The sequence below is a fragment of the Lepisma saccharinum genome, unplaced genomic scaffold, assembly GCF_977018435.1.
Source record: "Lepisma saccharinum unplaced genomic scaffold, izLepSacc3.1 HAP1_SCAFFOLD_761, whole genome shotgun sequence".
In the NCBI taxonomy this organism is placed as follows: Eukaryota; Metazoa; Arthropoda; class Insecta; order Zygentoma; family Lepismatidae; genus Lepisma; species Lepisma saccharinum.
In genome coordinates, this window is record NW_028143424.1 from 13,090 (window position 1) to 36,767 (window position 23,678).

The following is a 23,678-nucleotide window of genomic DNA, read 5'->3' on the forward strand; positions in this document are numbered from 1 at the left end:
CTTTCTTAGTCAAAGCTTCAATCATCGCTGCGTGTGGAACGGTGTCAAAGGCTTTACTTATGTCCACCGCGCAGCCGGTGAGGGTTCTTCGGGCTTGTCTTTTGGCGTGGCTTATCGCTTCATCCAGGATAAAGCAGTTCGCCGCGCACCCCTCACCCTTGACAAACCCCTTCTGCTCAGTCGTAAAACTAATGAAGCGTCGCAGGGTCTCGTCAAGAATGCCGGTGAAAGTCCGGCATACGATTGAGCTTATCGTGATGGGCCGCCAGTTCTTAACCTGGGATCTGTCCTTTCCCATCTTGGGGAGGCAGATCGTTCGGTTCTGCTTCCACCTCTTCGGAACCAAGCCCGCATATAGAATGTAGTTGAAGAGGTGGGTGAGCGTTGTTGCGACCCCTAGTTGTCTCAGGTGGACCCTCCTGAGACCGTCGGGGCCGGCGGCCTTGTCTTTAAGATTGGCTAGCCGTTTACGGACACTGTCCACCGAGATCGGAAGCATCATGGCCAATCTACTCTCCCCGTCAATTCCTTTTTCTCGGAAGGTGGCTGTGAAGGAGCCTTCTTGACTCCACAGATCCTGGTAGAACTCCACGAATTCCTTGTTCCCAGGTCTGACATCCTGTTCGTCCAGAAACTCACTGGAGTTCTGGACGATGGAGTCTGCAATCTTTTGTGGGCACTTTTTGAAAATTGCTTGAGTTTTGGCATAGAGCTGGTCAGGTCTCTTGCCCATTGACTTCCTTCGCCCCTTCTTTGGTGTTACTGCCCTTGAGGGTGGAGTGCTAGCTACCACCCCCGCCTTCAGCACACCGGTGAGAACGTCCACTATCTCCTCCAGTTTCTCACCTGCCCGTTCCTTTCCTAGGTCGAACAGCTCCCTTATTCCCCTGTCGAGTTCGCGCAAGCGCGCCTCTGGGTTAGGAGGAATCCCTTCCAGGTACTCCACAAATGGATCCGCTAGGATGTTTGTGGGTCCAGGATCCTCTGGGCTGTTCACGTCTACCAACTTGTCCACCATAAGGTGAACGTTGATAACGTATGGTTCATCCGTGTGCTCTTTCATCTTCGGCTCCGGGTTTGGCGTTGCCGCCTCCGGTTCGGTCTCCTGAGAGGCCGGATCCTCAGGGGAGCCTTCCCTTTCGTCTCCCTTCCCAGGGCAGCGGGGATCAACAAGTTTCACCTCTCCCCCCACTGCTGCCGGGTACATGGCTCCCCCGAGTTCCTCCGTCGACTCCGAGCTTGTCTCATCCGGTATGGCCAGCCTGACTGTCCTTGTGGTTGTGGTGGCCTCCGGGGCTCCTTCTGGCGAGGATCGACGAGTGTCACCTCTTCCCTCTTTGCTTTCGGGGCAGCGGGGATCCACAAGTTTCACCTCTACCCCCACTGTTGCCGATTCCTTAGAGCCCCGGAGTTCTCTCAGCTTCGCTAGGCCTGTTACTTCCTGTTCTGGTTGTACCAGAGCCTGGCTCTGGTCCTCGCCTCTGCAGGCGGCGGGGGTGTCGGACGGCTCAGGACTGGATCTATCCGGCACTGTGAGGAGTCCCTGCTGGGCAAGGTGTCTCCTCTTGTCCCGGATTTGCCTGAGAGTCTTTGTTGGGAACGCAGCTGTTAGTTCCCGCCGTCTACCCTCCGTATCGAGATCCCTCCTCTCGATTTTCAGGAACGTTTGTGTGTCCTCTACGGACCACACTTTGCTCCTGGCCGGACCAGGTCTTGGAACCCTTTCATGCGAGATCTTGACCTCGTTCCAAGCGTCAGGATGCGCTTTGCGCTGATGCTGACTTAGGCCCACCTGCTTTTGGAATGTCCTCCCGCATGGTTTCCCATCGGTAACGACTTGACAGGCTATTACTGCGGGCGTCACTGGTCCACTTTCTACCACTGGTTTGTCGGGCTGCCGGCATTTCGGCACATGGGTCTCCATCGCGTGAAGCCCATCCTTTTCTTTGCCACACTTCCGACACTGGTATATCACATCCGTCAGATGTAGCTCGCGATAGTGCTTCGCCACACCCTTCTGCGACGTGAATACCAGGTGAAAATGTGTGTGGCAAGTGTACACCCCGTCCACTTTTTCAAATGGGTACACTATCCTCACCTTCTCTGCACACCTCCTCCCCGTTACCATCTCTCCACCTCTCTCCTTTCTCCTGCTCTCTCCCACGCTAACCTCTGCTCTCTGACTGGCTTCGGACGCATTATACATAGTACTCTTTGTCGTGGCCATAGTGGAGTTAGGAGGTTGTTTGAAGGTCGGCCAGATTCACCGCGGCCGGCCTACAGGTCCGGTTCCGGTTTTCTGTAACGATACCCATCAATGTCAGCGGCCAACACCAAGGGCTGCCTGGGCTCCGCGTTCGTTACTTGGTTTTCCGGGAGCTTTCGCTCCCAGAAGTCCCTTCGCCCACTCACTCATCATAGGTTTCAGCTTTGTCCATCCTGCCTTTCTTGCCCAATAACCCGGATCCCCGGAGTATAGGGTAAATCGCCCTACAACATCTACTCCCCAGGCTTAGCCACTGTTACGCCGAAGACCCCCAGCTTAATCAGGCCGAGGGTCGGCACCACCGAGTCTTCAATGTTGTGGACCCCGTTCAATGAACTTGCCATGCTTCCCTATCCTTCTCTCCCGCCACTACCTCTGTCTCCGCTTGGCTCGTTCCCTAAGGGTTTCCTGTCACCAGTCCCCCATGGGCAGGTCTCCTCATCCAGCCCCAGCCTTATGGATGAGGTTTTGGACAATACTAAGCGTTCTGGACTTGGCGTCCCCCCATGACAAAGTGAGAGTGCGGCTTTGCCTACCCCCTCGCTGTTCCAGGGGCGTAGGGTTTTCTGTCGGGGTTGTCTCCCCTAGCCTTTGGGTAAAGACCCGCACGCAAGGCAGCGTGGTTTTCTGTCGGGATTTTCTCCCCTAGCCTTTGGGTCAAGACCCGCCCGCAAGGCAGCGTGGTTTGTTGTCAGGGTTTCCTCCCCTAGCCTCTGGTCCGGGATGATGTTGTACATCACTAGCTCACATATCTGCGAGCCGTTCCACTATCCGCCACCGGTGGACCCGCTCTGTACCCTGAGGCAGGGTTCTCAAGAGAGTCATAGTTACTCCCGCCGTTTACCCGCGCTTCCCTGAATTTCTTCAGCGCGACATTCAGAGCACTGGGCAGAAATCACATCCCGTAAACACCCTTCCAGGCTTTCGAGATGCTTTGTTTTAATTAAACAGTCGGATTCCCCTGGTCCGTGCCGGTTCTGAGTCGACCGTTCGTCGGCGGCCGACTCGAGGGGAGGCACTTTCCCCCCAAAGCTCAGAAGGGGGCAAGGGGTTAGGTGCGTTCCCCTCAGAGAGCCCAGGGACGCTCGCGGAAGTCCGACGCGCGGTCCAAGCTTGGAACAACCCCGGAAGGATGTCCCTCGCCAAGACCCACGCCGGACCGAACCCGCGGTGGCCCCCCGGGCCCCGACCGGCCCCGGTCCCCAGAGCCAATCCTTGTTCCGAAGGTACGGATCCAGATTGCCGACTTCCCTTACCCACATTAGTCTATCGTCAAGAGGCTCTTTACCTCGGAAGCCAGATGCGGATTCGGGTACGGCCAGGCCTCGGGACTCTGCTGCGCTGTTCCCACCAAGATTTTCAAGTTCCGACGGGCACCCGGGGAAACCGCACCCAACTACAGTTCTCTTAGCTTTTCCCAGTGTCTCCTTCTCCTTCTGGGAAGATTCCGGGGAGCGTAGGGGATCGCTCTGACAGAACAGACAACTCTGCCCCCGGGACCCGACAGATTCTCCTGGTGCCACCAGTTACCTGGACTTACGGACTTCGAGGGAACCCGCGACGCACTCCCGGTCCCGAGACGCGGCGGAGTGCTGGATACCCCACTTCCCTTTCGACCGCGGCCGAGACGCCGGCGCTTCGCGCTAACCACTACACCTCTCCCGGTGGCAGCGCGAAACTGACCCGACGCATCGGTGGGAGTTTTCCGCGGTCTAAGGACCGGCTCACCCGCCTGCAACTGCTGTTGAGGCGGAACCCTTCTCCACGTCTGACCTCAGCGAGGTCTCATCAGATTATTTGCTACTACCACCAAGATCTGCAACGACGGCGGCTCCAGGCAGGCTCGCGCCCAGACCCTTTCACGCTCACCGCCGCGCCCTCCTACTCACCGCCGCATCATTCTTGCATTGATGCCAATGCATTAGCATTGCGGCGGCGGCCGGGTATAGGCACGACGCTCGATTGCCATCCATTTTCAGGGCCGGTTGCTTCGGCAGGTGAGTCGTTACACACTCCTTAGCGGATGCCGACTTCCATGGCCACCGCCCTGCTGTCTTGAGCAACCGACGCCTTTCATGGTTTGAGCAGCGTCGATTCAGGCGCCTTAACCCGGCGTTTGGTTCATCCCACAGCGCCAGTCCTGCTTACCAGGAGCGGCCCACTGAGCACTCGGGTCCAAGAAGGCCCCGCTTCGCCCTAGGGGCAAGCGGGACCTCCATCCCGTTCAGAGTTTGAGAGTGGGTCGAGGCCGTTTCGGCCCCGAGGCCCCCGGTCATTCGCTTTACCGGGATGGACCCCCCTTGCGAGCGCCAGCTGTCCTGAGGGACACTTCGGAGGGAACCAGCTACTAGACGGTTCGATTGGCCTTTCGCCACTATGCTTAGCTCAGACGGTCGATTTGCACGTCAGAGGCGGTTCGGACTTCCACCAGGGTTTCCCCTGGATTCGTCCTGGCCGAGCATAGTTCACCATCTTTCGGGTCCCAGCGAGTGGGCTCTTAGGTAGGATCCCCGCACCCGGAAGTGGGGGATCGCCCCGGGACTGCGCGAGGGCCCTTCGTTGAGCGACTCCGGGTCACCTCGATCGTCCCAGTCGCCTTGACTGCGCCTTCGGGTTTAGTGATTCCCTTAGACTCGCCCACGCGCTAGACTCCTTGGTCCGTGTTTCAAAGACGGGTCGGATGGGCCACTCGTTGAATACCGCACGGGCCCAGGGCTCACAGTACGCCCCCCGCGAACCCCCCGGACGAGCGGGGGACGGGGGGACACTGCCAGGCACGCCACAGCGAGCTTCGACCTCTACGCCTTCCGCCTAAAAACGTCGGCGGATCCCCAGGCCTGCCCATGAGCCGTCGGGTTCCGTCCGGGTCACCGGGGGTTCTCCGGACGAGCCGGAGAGCTCCACCCCAGGCCCTTAGGACGGATCCCAACGAGCCGCGGTGCCCTACCGGGCGCGGAATGAAGGGGGACCGTCCCGGACGCACCCTCGCAGACGGGAGGTCCCTAAGGAAGGGGACAACCCCGCAAGGGGGCCGGAGACTTGGTCCTTAACCCTTGAATCACCTTCCCCCATCGAACTCTCGAGCTCCATCCGTTTCACCCCCAGGCGGTTTCACGTACTCTTGAACTCTCTCTTCAAAGTTCTTTTCAACTTTCCCTCGCGGTACTTGTTCGCTATCAGTCTCGTGGTGATATTTAGCCTTAGGAGGAATCTACCTCCCACTTAGGGATGCATTCCAGAGCATCCCGAATCCTTGGGAAAGCGCCCAGCCCGACTCGGCAAGGCGGAGATTCGCACGGGCCTAGCACCCTCTGTGGGATGTTGGTCCTTTCAAGTTACACTTAGAACCTCCCGCCGAGCGGGATTTACGGACGCTCCCTTCCACCAAATCGCCCGCCGGCTCGGATAACCGTGCCGGAGGCTTGGGTGACGGGCTTCTCCCTTTTCGCTCGCAGCTAGAGAGGGAATCATTGTTATTTTCTTTTCCTTCGCATATTGATATGCTTAAATCGTGCGGGTGGTCAACCCTGAGTCGAGGTCGGGTGCTAACTTTACATTGCGGTTTCCTAGGAGGTCCGAGGTATCTTCCTCGTCGCCCAACGCAGGTCCTCCTATCTAGACGGTAAGGCGGCTCTCGAGCTTCGGCGGAAACCTCTAACCTTGACCGAGCTCTCCTTCCGCGCGAACCGAAGAGACAGGCTCTTCCACGCGTCCGTAGACGACTGTTGGAAACTTACCCTGCGTTCAACGCGAGGCACCCGCCCGGACGAAACTGAGTCGTCCGGCCGGCTCTCCCACTCCGCGTAATTCCAAACTTTGGAAATTTAACCTTCCGAGCATCAGAGTGGTCCAGCCACAATGTCCGAAGAAGCCTACATCCTGATCTCCGGCGAGCAACTATAGTCGGGCCGGCAAATGTGCCGGCCGGACATGCATAGCCTTTTTCATTCTCCACGTGCTTTCTTCAAGTTGCTCTACAGCTAGGTTCAACCTAACTGCAAAAGACAACCATCTCTGCAAGTTGCTCGCCCCTGAATGCTCGGAAAGCTGCTTCCGGGATACGGATACGGACTGCTCCGGGATGACCCCGCTCCTTCGATGCCCCTTCCACGCACGCCCTGATCCGTAGACCGGTCTTTCCACTTCTTGTACTAGAATGGAGTCCTCCGAGAAGACGACCTCGCGGCCGACTCCTAATGATCCTGTTTCGGATTCGACCTCGCGACCGCTCTTACCTCGTTGAGAGAGGCGGCCGCGAGACTTTCGTGGCGTGCTGTTACACGCGCTGTGCTCGCAAGAGCACATGTGTCATTTAGAAACTTCCGACACTCAACCAGGACCGACCCAGGTAAAGACCCGGGCCGCAATGTGCATTCCAAACCGTCGATGCTCTCTGTTTTGCAGATCGCAAATTGACTCGCAGCTAGCTGCGTTCTTCATCGACCCACGAGCCAAGTGATCCCCCGCCTGGGGTTGTTTGTGGTTTGCTGAAGTGCGACAGGTCGCACTTCGGCGGAATGATGTGTCTGTTCATCGGGAAGCGCCCTCGCGAGCCTCCCCGGATGATACCTACCCCCCCGTCTCCAAGGCCTCGAGACGGGGTTCGGGTGCCTGTTTTAGCGGGGCGATACCTTTAAAGGTCGAGTCTCACCTACCCCTGTTAACGTGCAACTTTGCAAGTGCCGGGCAATTATAGTCTGGCCGACGCAAGCGCCGGCCGGACGGACATGCATGGCATGCCTCCCGGCAACTTTTTTCATTCTCCACGTGCTTTCTTTAAATTACTCTACAACCTAAATGCAAAAGACAGCCATCTCTGCCGGCACTTTTGCAATTGCCGGGCAATTATAGTCTGGCCGACGCAAGCGCCGGCCGGACGGACATGCATTGCATGTCTGCCGGCAACTTTTTCATTCTCAACGTGCTTTCTTTAAATTACTCTACAACCTAAATGCAAAAGACAGACATCTCTGCCGGCACTTTTGCAAGTGCCGGGCAATTATAGTCTGGCCGACGCAAACGCCGGCCGGACGGACATGCATTGCATGTCTGCCGGCAACTTTTTCATTCTCAACGTGCTTTCTTTAAATTACTCTACAACCTAAATGCAAAAGACAGCCATCTCTGCCGGCACTTTTGCAAGTGCCGGGCATTTATAGTCTGGCCGACGCAAGCGCCGGCCGGACGGACATGCATTGCATGTCTGCCAGCAACTTTTTCATTCTCAACGTGCTTTCTTTAATTTGCTCTACAGTTAGGTTCAACATAAGACAACCATTCATTCACCATTCACCATCAGCCAATCATAGTAGGGCCGCACGAATGCCGGTCATGTACATTGCTCAAAGCAAAGCTCCAAGTGGTCGGCTGGGTGATGGGGAACCGACATTGGGGTACCCACAAAACCCCAAGTCCAGCGATCCGCCACCTGCCGGAAGAACCGGCTGGCCACACATGCCGGTTAGGGAGTTCTCCCCCGGTCGAAACCGGGGTCTGAACTTCCGGCGAAGGGCTCCGGAGGAGCCCTCCTTAGAAACAAACGTAGTGGAGCGAAGGGGGAATCGCCTTACTCCGCACACCCGCTCAGCCAGGCATTCCCTGCGAGGGGGAATGCCCCCGTTGGGGGCCGAGGACCGATTCTTGACCCTTCAAAAACCAACTACGTACCATCCGCCGGCTCCGGGAGTTTTAGTCCCCCTTCGACGCACTCGCGGATGGAAGACAAGGTGAAGAAGCGGATATACCGTACGGTAATGATCCTTGGGCAGGTTCTCCTACCCAAACCTTGTTACGACTTTTGCTTCCTCTAAGTGACCAGGTACGGCCGTCTTCCCGACGGTTCCTGCGGAAGGTGGAACCCCCGCAGGGCGCCGGTCCAAAGGCCTCACCGTATCACTCGATCGGATGCATCGACGGGCGGTGTGCACAAAGGGCAGGGACTCGATCAACGCGAGCTGATGACTCGCGCTTACTGGGCATTCCTCGTTTGCGGGGAATAATTGCAATCCCCGGTCCCTATCACGAAGGAGGTTCAGCGGTTACCCGTACCTCTCGGCAGGGGAAGACGCGTTGTCTCCTTCAGTGTGACGCGCGTGCGGCCCAGGGCATCGAAGGGCATCACTGACCTGATTTAGCTCCCACTCTTGCTGCTTGCGACAACCGGTGTCTCTAAGAAGAGGTTTGATGCGCCGGGGGAACACATACCCCGACGCCTAGTTAATAGGCAGGAGTCTCGTTCGTTATCGCAATCAAGCAGACAAATCGCTCCACCAACTAAAATCGGCCATGCACCACCATCCACCGAATCACGAGAGAGCTCTCAATCTGTCCATCCTTGCGGTGTCCGGGCCTGGTAAGTTTGCCGTGTTGAGTCAAGTTGAGCCGCACGTCCCACGCCTTGTGGTGCCCTTCCGTCAATTCCTTTAAGTTTCAGCTTTGCAACCATACTCCCCCCGGAACCCGAAATCTCTGGTTTCCCGGAGGCTGCGCGCACGGTGTTCTTGAACCTTGCGCATCGCTGGATGGCATCGTTTATGGTTAGAACTAGGGCGGTATCTAATCGCCTTCGAACCTCTAACTTTCGTTCTTGATTAATGAAGACATTCTTGGCAAATGCTTTCGCTGTAGGTAGTCTTGCGAGGATCCTAGAATTTCACCTCTCCCCTAGCAATACTAATGCCCCCGTCAATCCCTTTTAATTGCTTGAATATTAAATTATGGTAGATGAAATTATATTTATTATTTATGACTAGTTTCTGATTTTGATATAATATTAATTACTATATTTATTATTATTGCTGGAATAACAAAAAGTGCACAAATTCCGTTTTCTGCATGATTGCCGGCAGCCATAGCTGCACCAACCCCCATTATATGTTTTAATTGGTTTTATTTTGAAATTACGATTCTATTAGTATATTTATTTAATTAATTAAAGGAATTAGGCAAAATTTATTCTCGCCTGTTGATCAAAAATATCTTTTCATGGTTTTTATATGAAGTATAACCTGCCCAATGACACTTGTTTAATGGCCGCGGTATTTTGACCGTGCTAAGGTAGCATAATCATTAGTCTTTTAATTGAGGGCTAGAATGAATGGTTGGACGAGGAATAGACTGTCTTTAGTTAATTAATATATAATTTTACTTTAAAGTGAAAAGGCTTTATTTTTTAAGGGGACGATAAGACCCTATAGATCTTTATATTATTTTAATAATATTTTGATTAGCAGTATAACTATATATATTATTTAATAATATTTCGTTGGGGTGATGGGAAGATAATAATTAGCTCTTTTTTATTTAATATTCAATAATTTTTGTTATTTGGGATCCATTTTTAGTGATTTAAAGAATAAGTTACCTTAGGGATAACAGCGTAATCTTTCTTGAGAGATCCTATCGACAGGAGGGGTTGCGACCTCGATGTTGGATTAAGATATCATTTGGGTGTAGCATTTCAAATTTGATGGTCTGTTCGACCTTTAATTTCTTACATGATCTGAGTTCAAACCGGCGTGAGCCAGGTTGGTTTCTATCTCTTAATATTGAAAGTGTTTTAGTACGAAAGGACCAAATACTTATATTATATATGTAATATTGATTAATAATAATTACTATTATTGCAGAGAAGTGCATTGAATTTAGAATTCAATAATGAAGATAAATTTCTTTTTATAGTAGATGATATCTGATTTATTTATTGGGGTTATTTCTTTTATTATTTTGGTTGTGTGTGTTTTAATTAGAGTTGCTTTTTTTACTTTATTTGAGCGTAGGGTATTAGGTTATATTCAAATTCGTAGGGGACCTAATCGGGTTGGAATTTGTGGTATTTTTCAGCCTTTTGCTGATGCAGTTAAATTATTTACTAAGGAGCAAACATTACCTACTTTGAGAAATTATTATCCATATTATATATCTCCAGTTTTTAGCTTATTCTTATCTTTGGTTGTTTGGGTTGTTTTTCCATATCACACCTTATTATTTAATTTTTATTTGGGGGTGTTTTTCTTTTTATGTTGTATAAGAATAGGAGTATATAGAGTAATATCTGCTGGGTGATCATCTAATTCTAACTATGCATTACTTGGTGGACTTCGAGCAGTTGCTCAAACTATTTCTTATGAGGTTAGATTAGTATTAATTTTATTGTCTTTTATTTTTTTAATTGGTGGTTATAATCTACTTTTATTTAATGTTTTTCAGGATTATTTATGATTTATTTTTATTGCTATGCCATTGGCGTTAGCCTGATTGAGTTCTTGTTTAGCTGAAACTAACCGAACTCCTTTTGATTTTGCTGAGGGGGAGTCTGAACTTGTTTCTGGGTTTAACATTGAGTATAGTGCTGGGGGGTTTGCTTTAATTTTTATATCTGAATATGCTAGTATTTTATTTATAAGTGTTTTATTTAGAATTTTATTATTGGGGGGATACTATTTTTCTTATCTTTTTTATTTAACCCTCGGATGCATGTCACTTTTTTTTTTACAACTTTACATATGTGGGGTCAATTTGACCCCAATGCAATTATGCATTGAAATAAGTACGACAGAGTAAATAGTTCAGCTAATATGGATTATTGGTCAATAAATATAACTCTGAATATAACATAGGAAACAATTACCCTTTTGTTATTATCATTTAAGGCCCCCCCCCCGAAAAAATAACAATGTATTGACAATTCACTGTTCTACATATTAGTGGTAGTTACACTTCGCTTGCAATTATCAGAACTTCAGTTGACCTGAGAAACAGTATTTTAGAGATAACACAATACAGCACTAAATATTATTTTATCTAGAACAAATAAATTTAAAAAAAATAAAAATAAAAATAATAAAAAAGAAATAAAAAGAAGAATGTGCCGGCCTGTCATGGCAATTAAATACACCTCACTCGCATTCTGAGCACACCACAATCACACTGCTGTGGACCTTGCACACAGGTTTCCCACACCTTCTGCAACGTTCCGTCGTCTTCCTGTCCTCTTTCCTTCTGCAGACCTGGCATCTTACTCTTTCCTTTGAAGATCTATCCTCCAGTCTCTGTGCCTGCCTTACTACGCCGCAAAGTTTCATTGCCTCGGTTACTGGTTTCTTCATGTTCAAGCTTTGGCACCTCCCCCGTATGTGAGGAAGAATCAACTCATTCTCCAACTCGATAAGGAACATACGGCGTCTGTGACTGACGCCGGAATAGTAATTAGAATGCTGTGACAAGTAGCATTTGTATGCATTGAGAACGCCTACATTGATTACTTTATAGAAGAGAGCCATTGGCCATCAAGGTGTCTGTCTTCAGCAGGTGTATGTTTGAACTAGTTTGTCCATGGCGTCCACTCCATTGTAAAGCTTTATGATTTTTGGCTTCTTCTTAGAATCATCATCATCATCAATGTGTATGTCATGATGCATGGTATTGAGTAGAATGACATTCTTGCTTTTCTTCGGCACGTAGCTTACCAGGATCTCATTTTCATGGAAGGCGAATTGTGATGTGCAAGGCTGTCTTGTCTTCATATTAGTAAGTGCAGGTGGGATTTCACGTCTGTTTTTCTTTACTGTTCAAACAATGGTTACATTTTGTAAAAGGAGAGCTTTAGCTCAGTCATGACTTGTGAAGAATTGGTCAGTTGTGATATTTCTTCCAGAGTTCCGCAGTGTGTAGCCCAGTTTCTTCACGACGTTGCTGACGAGGTTCTTTTGAACTGGCTCTCCTGGCTGTCATCCCAAGTAGATTAGACCGTCTTTGGCGTAAATGTTATCAGCATCGAACAACCAGAAGATCTTGATGCCGTATTTGGCCAGCTTACTTTGCATGTATTGCACGAACTTGCATCTCCCACGGAAAGGCAGTAACTCTTCATCAGTCGTAAGAAAGGCGCCGGGTACCATGATTCTGCGACAGGTTTTGGTAAAAATTGTCCAGATATATCGAAATGCAGCCATGTGATCAGTCTCCAAACGTGCAGCGCCAGTATGTTTGTCATCAGATCAGAGCAGTCTTCTGATGTCTTCGAAACGATTTACTCCAAAGGTTGCTTTGTATTGTTACTTCGGGTTGGAAAATTTGTTGAGATAAAGCTCATGAACAGGAACATCCCAACTTCTCTCAGTTGGCCTCTAACCGCGCCAAATACATCTGCGCATGCGCACTTTGCAGTGAGTCACTGCAGGGTGGGTGGTTGACCTTGAGATGATTTAGTTTATTTTTTCCGTAATTGATCATAATATGTAGGATCAATTTCCCTTTATGAATGTTTTCCTGTTGTTTTCAGGCTGGGGTCAAAATGACCCCACACATGGAAAGGAGGGGTATTGTTAAAAAACGTTAAAAATATAATTTAAAATAAATTGTAAGAAATTTATTTATACATGTTCCTATAGCTGAAGTAGCATGGTAAGATATCACAGAAAATCAGAATTATGTATTTAGATTTTATTATAATACCAGGAAATAAACAGAGAGTGGGGTCAAAATGACCCCACACATGCATCCGAGGGTTAAAGGTTATTTTTTTAATATTTATTTATATTTGAGTTCGAGGTACACTACCACGATTTCGTTACGATAGGCTTATATATTTAGCTTGAAGGAGTTTTCTTCCGGTTTCTTTGAATTATTTGTTTTTTTTTGTTGGTTTTAGGGGCTTGGTTGTATCAATTTATATTTAGTTGCATAATAATTAGAATGTGAAGACTTCTAGAATATTTATATTCTATTTTATGTTTTCAAGACATACACTTAAAATTTCAGTCAAGAAGTCATTTTTTTAAAATTTTATCTCATATTAGTAGGGTTGCCGGGGATATGATGAAGTATATAAAATATATAATTGTTAATATTTGCCCAGTAGCAATATACGGAGTTTCTACGGGCCGGGCCCCAATTCAGGTTAATAAAATAAAGGTTGCAAATATTAGTCAAAATAGTACTTGATTTAAGGGGTAAAATTGTAGTCCACGAAAATTTCTTTTATGATGTATTGGTATAATAAATAAAATTATAATAGATAATACTAGTGCGACTACTCCTCCAAGTTTATTTGGAATTGATCGTAGAATGGCATATGCAAATAGAAAGTATCATTCTGGTTGAATGTGTACAGGAGTTACTAGCGGATTTGCAGGAGTGAAGTTTTCAGGATCTCCTAGGGTTGTTGGAAATATTAATGAGAGTTGTATTAATATTAAAATTATAAGTATAAACCCTAATATATCTTTTATGGAGAAGTATGGGTGGAATGGAATTTTATCCATGTTGCTATTGATAGATAGTGGATTATTAGATCCGGTTTGATGCAAAAAAAGTAAATGAACTATGGATATTGCTATTAAAATAAATGGTAATAAAAAATGGAAGGCGAAGAATCGAGTTAGTGTGGCACTATCTACTGATCTACCCCAAATTCATTGAACTAATATAGTTCCTAAATATGGAATTGCCGAGAGTAAGTTAGTAATTACTGTAGCACCTCAAAATGATATTTGACCTCATGGTAGTACATATCCAACAAATGCTGTTGCTATTGTTACTAATATAATTATGACTCCAATAGATCATGTGTGAAAATATAGGTAGGACCCATAATATATCCCTCGTCCAACATGTATATATATATACAAATAAAGAATATGGAGGCTCCATTAGCATGAATAGTTCGTAATATTCATCCATAGTTTACATCTCGGCAGATGTGTATTACTCTAGAAAAGGCTAAATATGTTCTTGAAATATAATGTATTGCTAAAAAAAGGCCTGTTAAGATTTGGATTGAAAGACACATTCCTATAAGTGAACCAAAATTTCATCAGTATGAAATATTTAGTGGGCTGGTAAGTCTACTAATGTATTATTTGCTAGTTTAAGTAGGGGGTGATAAATCCGTACTGGCTTTGTCATTTGTAATTATTTAATTATTTTTAGGGGGCCATGTGAAAGTCTAGTAATTTTTACAATTGCAATTAGTGTAATAAATAAATATGTTACTGTTATAGTAATTATTATAATGGATTCATTATATAATTTTATTCCTGGCAGTGGGGGAGTATTTCTTCAGGTTGTATAGGTATCTATATTTTGTAATATTGAGGGGGTTAATAATGGATCTATTATTAATATAAGTAAGCATAATAATATTAGAGTTACACCCAAGACCAATATTTTTATTCTTATTTGAATATTTCATTTGGTGTAAGTCTTGTTGTATAAATAAATAAAACTAATATTCCTCCTAAAAATACTAGGAATAATACATAGGAAAGTCATGTGGATTTTAGGAATGTTGATATTGTTAGACATGCAGTAACAGTTTGTATAATTAGTATAACCCCCATAGATAGTGGATGTTTTATATATAATATTATTAGTGCTATTATCCATGGGATTAAAGGAGTTATCATTCTTTCACCTGTTGACACACGCTATATTTAAGTCTTTATTGTTTTTATGTGCTGGTGTAGTAATTCATATTATAGGGGATGTTCAGGATATCCGTTGTATGGGGGGTTTAATTAATAAAATACCAATAACTATTTCTTGTATAATGGTTTCTAGCCTTGCCCTATGTGGAATACCATTTTTGACTGGATTTTATTCTAAGGATTTAATTTTGGAAATATTAAGTATATCTTCTTTTAATTTAGTAATATTTGTTTTATTATGAATTTCTACGGGCATAACCATAGCTTATAGTTTTCGATTAAATTATTATTTAGCTGGTAAATTTTATAGAGGTACATCATTTCAATCCTTTTCTGATGATGGGGGGTGAGGTATATTTAAAGGTATATTAGGCTTATTGTTGTTATCTGTTGTAGGTGGCTCTGTGCTAATATGATTAGTTTTTCCTTCTGTTTTTGTTGTTATTATTCCTCCTAGTTTGAAAATAGGGGCAGTTATTTGTATTTTATTGGGGGGGGGGTGAATTGGGTATAATATTACATCTTTTTTGTTCGAAGTTTACCCATTTTTTAATAATAAAATAATATACTATTTATTAGGAGGAATATGATTTTTACCTTATTTATCCTCTGGTGGATTAATTGGTGGTTCATTTATTACTGGGGGGGTATATATTAAGGCTATTGATTATGGGTTAAGTGAACTTATGGGGGGTCAGGGAATATATAAATATATAAAGAGTGGTTCTTTAAGCATTCAATTAATACATTCTAACTATTTTAATATTTATTTTATATTTTCATTTTTAATAGTAATTTTATTAATAATTTATGTGTGTTTATATAGCTTATAATAAAGCATAATATTGAAGTTATTAGGAAGAATAAATAATTCTGTAAACATTTCTTGAACTTATTTAAAGTTCAGCTTTATCATGAAAAGATAATGTAACTTTATACTAAAGAAATAGTGTGAAGAGTATTAATGGAATTTCACCACTAAAGATGGAAGTTAGCAGCCCCCACTTAGTAATATACCCCTTAACTGAGGAGATAATCCTAATCTTATTATTAACATTAATATGCCGCCTTTCTTTGGCTTCAGTCAAGTAAGCAAGGGTAATATATACCAATTTACTCAGGTCGAAGCTGATTGCTTTTGCTTCTTGCTTAATAAAGTAAATTGAATAATTCAATACCTTTTGAATGCAACTCAAATGTTATTATTAACTATTACTCCAGCATGCTCATTCTAGTGATCCTTGGGTTCATTCATGGTACAAACCTAAAAGTAAAATTAGTAGAAATAGGAGTCTAACACCTAGTCAATATATTAATTTTGAATTAGTAATAATAACTGTTATTGGTAATAGTAGTACAATTTCTACATCAAAAATTAGAAAAATTACTGCAATTAAAAAAAAATTTATAGAGAATGGAATTCGTGCTGAGGATTTTGGGTCAAATCCACATTCAAATGGTGATCTTTTTTCTCGGTCTGTAATTATTTTTTTTGATAGTAGCGTGGATAATATTATTACAATTGATGTAATTATTATAATTAATAATGAAGTACTTATGATTATATTAATCATTTACTTTATTTTATTATAATCTTTTTAATTGGAAGTTAAGTGTACTTTAAATATACTAAGTAAATTATCTACTTCATCAATAAATTGAAATATAAAGGAATAATCATACTACATCTACGAAATGTCAATATCATGCTGCTGCCTCAAACCCGAAGTGATGTGTTGGTGAAAAATGGCATGAGATGTGTCGAGCTAAGCATACTCCTAGGAATGTTGATCCAATAATAACATGTAGTCCGTGAAATCCTGTTGCTATAAAAAATGTGGATCCATATACTGCATCAGCAATAGTAAATGGGGATTCATAGTAATCATATGCTTGAAGGATAGTAAAATATACTCCTAATGTTAGTGTTAATATAAGTGCTTGCGTTGTATATGAATGGTTTTTTTCTAATAGTCTATGATGGGCCCATGTTACTGTTACTCCTGAGGCTAGCAGAATTGCTGTATTTAATACAGGTACTTGCATTGGGTTAAATGGAGTAATCCCCATTGGCGGTCATAGTATTCCTAGTTCAATTGTTGGGGACAAGCTTATATGGAAAAATGCTCAAAAGAATGATACAAAAAATAGTACTTCTGAAATAATAAATAAAATTATACCCCATCGTAGTCCTATTATAACTTGATGTGTATGTAATCCTTGGTATGTTCCTTCTCGTGAAATATCTCGTCATCATTGAATTATTGTAAGGAGTATTGTTGTTATCCCTATTAATAATAGTACTATATTTTGTTGGTGAAATCATCTAATTATCCCTGTTGTTAATATTATTGCTCTAAGGGCTCCTGTTGCTGGTCATGGGCTTTGATCTACTAAGTGATATGGGTGATTTTGATTTGCTGACATTAGTTATTTTGATTCTCTAGAATAAATAGCAATTAATAAGGCAAATACGTAAGATTGAATAAATGCTACGGCTGTTTCTATAATAATTAATATAATTTGTGCTAAAATTAGTATTGAAATCCCAATAATTTCTAATATTGTTCCTGCGTTTCCAATTATTGATATTATTAAATGGCCAACTATTATGTTAGCTGCTAATCGCACTGATAGAGTTATTGGACGAATTAGGTTTCTGATTATTTCAATACCAACTATATTTGGCATTAATAATGCTGGCACACCTTCCGGTACTAGGTGTGCTAGTATATGTTTTGTATTATTAATTCACCCAAATAGTATAAATGATAATCATATTGGTAGAGCTAGGGTTAGGGTAAATACTAAGTGGCTTGATCTAGTAAATACATAGGGTAATAATCCTATTGAATTATTAAATAAGATTATTGAAAATATGCTAATAAATATTAGAGTTCTTCCTTGGTGACTAATTATTCCTAAAAATGTTTTAAATTCTTCATGTAATTTTACTATTATTATGTTATACAATATAGAGGTTCGTGATTGTATTAACCAAAATGGGGCTGGAATTATTAATAACCCTAAGAATGTTCTTATTCAATTTAGTGATATATTTATAACTGATGATGTTGGGTCGAATGATGAAAATAATCTTGTTATCATTTTCAGTATTTACTTTTTTGATTATTTTCTATTTTAAAATTATTATTATTTAATAATTTATTATAGTTATAATAGTTAACAATTAAAAATAAAAAATAAATTAATATAAATATTGTGAATAAAATAATTCAGTTTAATGGATATATTTGTGGAATAAAAAAGTATCTATAAGGATAATTTAGGTTTGACATTCCTATGTTATTATATTAACTAACTCTTTTCATTAGAAGTAGTTGTTATATTACTATTTTGTGGTTTAAGAGACCATTACTTACTTTTCAGTCATCTAATGATTCTTGTATAATTTTTATTAATCAGTTAACAAAAGATTTGTGAGTTGTAGTTTCAACAATAATCGGCATAAATCTATGATTAGATCCACAAATTTCTGAACACTGTCCAAAAAATAGACCAATTCGACTAATGTTTACTCCTGCCTGGTTAAGTCGTCCTGGAGTGGCGTCTTTCTTAATTCCCATGGATGGCATGGCCCATGAATGCAATACATCTGCAGATGTAGTTAATACTCGAATATCTATATTAATTGGGAGGACTGTTCGATTATCTACATCTAATAATCGAAATGAGTTTAAAGATATTTCATTTGTTGGGGATATATATGAATCAAATTCTGCCTTTATAAAATCGGAGTATTCATAACTTCAGTATCACTCGGTGAAGAGCAGACCGGGGAAACCGAGAAGACGTCCGGTACGGCCAGTTGAACGCCTGACGGCGAACCGACCGCCCGAGACCCAGATCCAACTACGAGCTTTTTAACCGCAGCAACTTTAATATACACTATCGGAGCTGGACTTACCGCGTCTGCTGGCACCAGACTTGCACTCCGATAGGTTCACCCAACTGTTTAGGGTGGATCCATTCCGATTACGGGGCCTCGGATGAGTCCCGCATCGTTATTTTTCGTCACTACCTCCCCGTGCCGGGAGTGGGTAATTTGCGTGCCTGCTGCCTTCCATAGATGTGGTAGCCGTTTCTCAGGCTCCCTCTCCAGAATCGAACCCTGATTCCCCGTTACCCGTAATCACCATGGTGGGCCAATAACCCACCATCCAGTGTGATGAGGCAGACATTTGATAGATGCGTCGCCGGTGCTTGACCGTGCGATCTGCCTAGAGGTTACTTAGAGTCACCAAATGAGTCGGCCCGCAGAAGCGGACCGTTTGGTCTTTAAAGGTAACGGCACTCCGTCCGGTTGCCCCGCCGGAGACACCGTGAGCATGTATTAGCTCTGGAATTGCCACAGGTATCCAAGTAGGATGCGTACGATCTAAGGAACCATATCTGATGTAATGAGCCATTCGCGGTTTCACTTTGGTCAAGTCTGTACTGAGACATGCATGGCTTAGGCTTTGAGACGAGCATATGACTACTGGCAGGATCAACCAGGGTACGGTGCATACTGTGCTCTGGGCCGCACGCGCGTCACACTGAAGGAGACAACGCGTCTTCCTCTGCCGAGAGGTACGGGTAACCGCTGAACCTCCTTCGTGATAGGGACCGGGGATTGAAATTGTTCCCCGCTAACGAGGAATGCCCAGTAAGCGCGAGTCATCAGCTCGCGTTGATCGAGTCCCTGCCCTTTGTGCACACCGCCCGTCGATGCATCCGATCGAGTGATACGGTGAGGCCTTTGGACCGGCGCCCTGCCAGGAGGAACCGTCGGGAAGACGGCCGAACCTGGTCACTTAGAGGAAGCAAAAGTAGTAACAAGGTTTGGGTAGGAGAACCTGCCCAAGGATCATTACCGTACGGTATATCCGCTTCTTCAACTTGTCATCCATCCGCGAGAGCGTTGAAGGGGGACTAAAACTCCCGGAGCCGGCGGATGGTACGTAGGTGGTTTCTGAAGGGTCAAGAATCGGTCCTCGGCCCCCAACGGGGGCATTCCCCCTCGCAGGGAATGCCTGGCTGAGCGGGTGTGCGGAGTAAGGCGATTCCCCATTTGCGCCACTACGTTGTTAATCTGGCACTTGTGCAGGCCAGACTATAATTGGCCGGCACTTGCAAAGTTGCACGTTAAGAGGGGTAGGTGAGACTCGACATTTAAAGGTATATCGCACCGCTAAAACATGCACCCGAACCCCGTCTCGAGGCCTTGGAGACGGGGGGTAGGTATCATCCGGGGAGGCTCGCGAGGGCGCTTCCCGATGAACAGACACATCATTCCGCCGAAGTGCGACCTGTCGCACTTCAGCAAACCACAAACAACCCCAGGCGGGGGATCACTTGGGTCGATGAAGAACGCAGCTAGCTGCGAGTCAATTTGCGATCTGCAAAACAGAGAGCATCGACGGTTTGGAATGCACATTGCGGCCCGGGTCTTTACCTGGGTCGGTCCTGGTTGAGTGTCGGAAGTTTCTAAATGACACATGTGCTCTTGCGAGCACATCGCGTGTAACAGCACGCCACGAAAGTCTCGCGGCCGCCTCTCTCAGCGAGGTAAGAGCGGTCGCGAGGTCGAATCCGAAACAGGATCATTAGGAGTCGGCCTTGAGGTCGTCTTCTCGGAGGACTCCATTCTAGTACAAGAAGTGGAAAGACCGGTCTACGGATCCGGGCGTGCGTGGAAGGGGCCTCGAAGGAGCGGGGTCATCCCGGAGCAGTCCGTATCCGTATCCCGGAAGCAGCTTTCCGAGCATTCAGGGGCGAGCAACTTGCAGAGATGGTTGTATTTTGCAGTTAGGTTGAACCTAGCTGTAGAGCAACTTGAAGAAAGCACGAGGAGAATGAAAAAGGCTATGCATGTCCGGCCGGCACATTTGCCGGCCCGACTATAGTTGCTCGCCGGTGATCGGGATGTAGGCTTCTTCGGACATTGTGGCTGGACCACTCTGATGCTCGGAAGGTTAAATTTCCAAAGTTTGGAATTACGTGGAGTGGGAGAGCCGGCCGGACGACTCAGTTTCGTCCGGGCGGGTGCCTCGCGTTGAACGCAGGGTAAGTTTCCAACAGTCGTCTACGGACGCGTGGAAGAGCCTGTCTCTTCGGTTCGCGCGGAAGGAGAGCTCGGTCAAGGTTAGAGGTTTCCGCCGAAGCTCGAGAGCCGCCTTACCGTCTAGATAGGAGGACCTGCGTTGGGCGACGAGGAAGATCCCTCGGACCTCCTAGGAAACCGCAATGTAAAGTTAGCACCCGACCTCGACTCAGGGTTGACCACCCGCACGATTTAAGAATATCAATATGCGGAGGAAAAGAAAATAACAATGATTCCCTCGGTAGCCGCGAGCGAAAAGGGAAAAGCCCGCCACCCAAGCCTCCGGCACGGTTATCCGAGCCGGCGGGCGATTTGGTGGAAGGGAGCGTCCGTAAATCCCGCTCGGCGGGAGGTTCTAAGTGTAACTTGAAAGGACCAACATCCCAAAGAGGGTGCTAGGCCCGTGCGAACCTCCGTCTTGCCGAGTCGGGCTGGGCGCTTTCCCAAGGATTCGGGATGCTCTGGAATGCATCCCTAAGTGGGAGGTAGATTCCTCCTAAGGCTAAATATCACCACGAGACCGATAGCGAACAAGTACCGCGAGGAAAAGTTGAAAAGAACTTTGAAGAGAGAGTTCAAGAGTACGTGAAACCGCCTGGGGGTCAAACGGATGGAGCTCGAGAGTTCGATGGGGGAAGGTGATTCAAGGGTTAAGGACCAAGTCTCCGGCCCCCTTGCGGGGTTGTCCCCTTCCTTAGGGACCTCCCGTCTGCGAGGGTGCGTCCGGGGACGGTCCCCCTTCATTCCGCGCCCGGTAGGGCACCGCGGCTCGTTGGGATCCGTCCTAAGGGCCTGGGGTGGAGCTCTCCGGCTCGTCCGGAGAACCCCCGGTGACCCGGACGGAACCCGACGGCTCATGGGCAGGCCTGGGGATCCGCCGCTCTTTTTAGGCGGAAGGCGTAGAGGTCGCAGCTCGCTGTGGCGTGCCTGGCAGTGTCCCCCCGTCCCCCGCTCGTCCGGGGGGTTCGCGGGGGGCGTACTGTGAGCCCCGGGCCCGTGCGGTGTTCAACGAGTGGCCCATCCGACCCGTCTTGAAACACGGACCAAGGAGTCTAGCGCGTGGGCGAGTCTAAGGGAATCACTAAACCCGAAGGCGCAGTCAAAGCGACTGGGACGATCGAGGTGACCCGGAGTCGCTCAACGAAGGGCCCTCGCGCAGTCCCGGGGCGATCCCCCACCTCCGGGTGCGGGGATCGTACCTAAGAGCCCACTCGCTGGGACCCGAAAGATGGTGAACTATGCTCGGCCAGGACGAATCCAGGGGAAACCCTGGTGGAAGTCAGAACCGCCTCTGACGTGCAAATCGACCGTCTGAGCTAAGCATAGTGGCGAAAGGCCAATCGAACCGTCTAGTAGCTGGTTCCCTCCGAAGTGTCCCTCAGGACAGCTGGCGCTCGCAAGGGGGGTCCATCCCGGTAAAGCGAATGACCGGGGGCCTCGGGGCCGAAACGGCCTCGACCCACTCTCAAACTCTGAACGGGATGGAGGTCCCGCTTGCCCCTAGGGCGAAGCGGGGCCTTCTTGGACCCGAGTGCTCAGTGGGCCGCTCCTGGTAAGCAGGACTGGCGCTGTGGGATGAACCAAACGCCGGGTTAAGGCGCCTGAATCGACGCTGCTCAAACCATGAAAGGCGTCGGTTGCTCAAGACAGCAGGGCGGTGGCCATGGAAGTCGGCATCCGCTAAGGAGTGTGTAACGACTCACCTGCCGAAGCAACCGGCCCTGAAAATGGATGGCAATCGAGCGTCGTGCCTATACCCGGCCGCCGCCGCAATGCTAATGCATTGGCATCAATGCAAGAATGATGCGGCGGTGAGCGTGGAAGGGTCTGGGCGCGAGCCTGCCTGGAGCCGCCGTCGTTGCAGATCTTGGTGGTAGTAGCAAATAATCTGATGAGACCTCGCTGAGGTCAGACGTGGAGAAGGGTTCCGCCTCAACAGCAGTTGCAGGCGGGTGAGCCGGTCCTTAGACCGCGGAAAACTCCCACCGATGCGTCGGGTCAGTTTCGCGCTGCCACCGGGAGAGGTGCAGTGGTTAGCGCGAAGCGCCGGCGTCTCGGCCGCGGTCGAAAGGGAAGTGGGGTATCCAGCCCTCCGCCGCGTCTCGGGACCGGGAGTGCGTCGCGGGTTCCCTCGAAGTCCGTAAGTCCAGGTAACTGGTGGCACCAGGAGAATCTGTAGGGTCCCGGGGGCAGAGTTGTCTGTTCTGTCAGAGCGATCCCCTACGCTCCCCGGAATCTTCCCAGAAGGAGAAGGGGACACTGGGGAAAGCTAAGAGAACCGTAGTTGGGTGTGGTTTCCCCGGGTGCCCGTCGGAACTTGAAAATCTTGGTGGGAACAGCGCAGCAGAGTCCCGAGGCCTGGCCGTACCCGAATCCGCATCTGGCCTCCGAGGTAAAGAGCCTCTTGACGATAGACTAATGTGGGTAAGGGAAGTCGGCAATCTGGATCCGTACCTTCGGAACAAGGATTGGCTCTGGGGACCGGGGCCGGTCGGGGCCCGGGGGGCCACCGCGGGTTCGGTCCGGCGTGGGTCTTGGCGAGGGACATCCTTCCGGGGTTGTTCCAAGCTTGGACCGCGCGTCGGACTTCCGCGAGCGTCCCTGGGCTCTCTGAGGGGAACGCACCTAACCCCTTGCCCCCTTCTGAGCTTTGGGGGGAAAGTGCCTCCCCTCGAGTCGGCCGCCGACGAACGGTCGACTCAGAACCGGCACGGACCAGGGGAATCCGACTGTTTAATTAAAACAAAGCATCTCGAAAGCCTGGAAGGGTGTTTACGGGATGTGATTTCTGCCCAGTGCTCTGAATGTCGCGCTGAAGAAATTCAGGGAAGCGCGGGTAAACGGCGGGAGTAACTATGATCCTCTTGAGAACCCTGCC

General features: G+C 47.1%; 6 pseudogenes; 2 read left to right on the plus strand and 4 right to left on the minus strand.

Annotated features, from left to right (window-relative positions):
• Positions 1-3,537: 3,537 nt before the first annotated feature.
• LOC145983299 (large subunit ribosomal RNA) lies at positions 3,538-5,784 on the minus strand (annotated as a pseudogene).
• An 805-nt stretch (positions 5,785-6,589) lies between these two features.
• Positions 6,590-6,741, minus strand: LOC145983298 (5.8S ribosomal RNA; annotated as a pseudogene).
• A 1,276-nt stretch (positions 6,742-8,017) lies between these two features.
• LOC145983304 (small subunit ribosomal RNA) lies at positions 8,018-9,325 on the minus strand (annotated as a pseudogene).
• Positions 9,326-18,313: 8,988 nt separating this feature from the next.
• On the minus strand, positions 18,314-19,212 carry LOC145983305 (small subunit ribosomal RNA; annotated as a pseudogene).
• Positions 19,213-20,032: 820 nt separating this feature from the next.
• On the plus strand, positions 20,033-20,177 carry LOC145983303 (5.8S ribosomal RNA; annotated as a pseudogene).
• Positions 20,178-20,982: 805 nt separating this feature from the next.
• Positions 20,983-23,209, plus strand: LOC145983300 (large subunit ribosomal RNA; annotated as a pseudogene).
• The last annotated feature ends 469 nt before the right edge of the window (positions 23,210-23,678 follow it).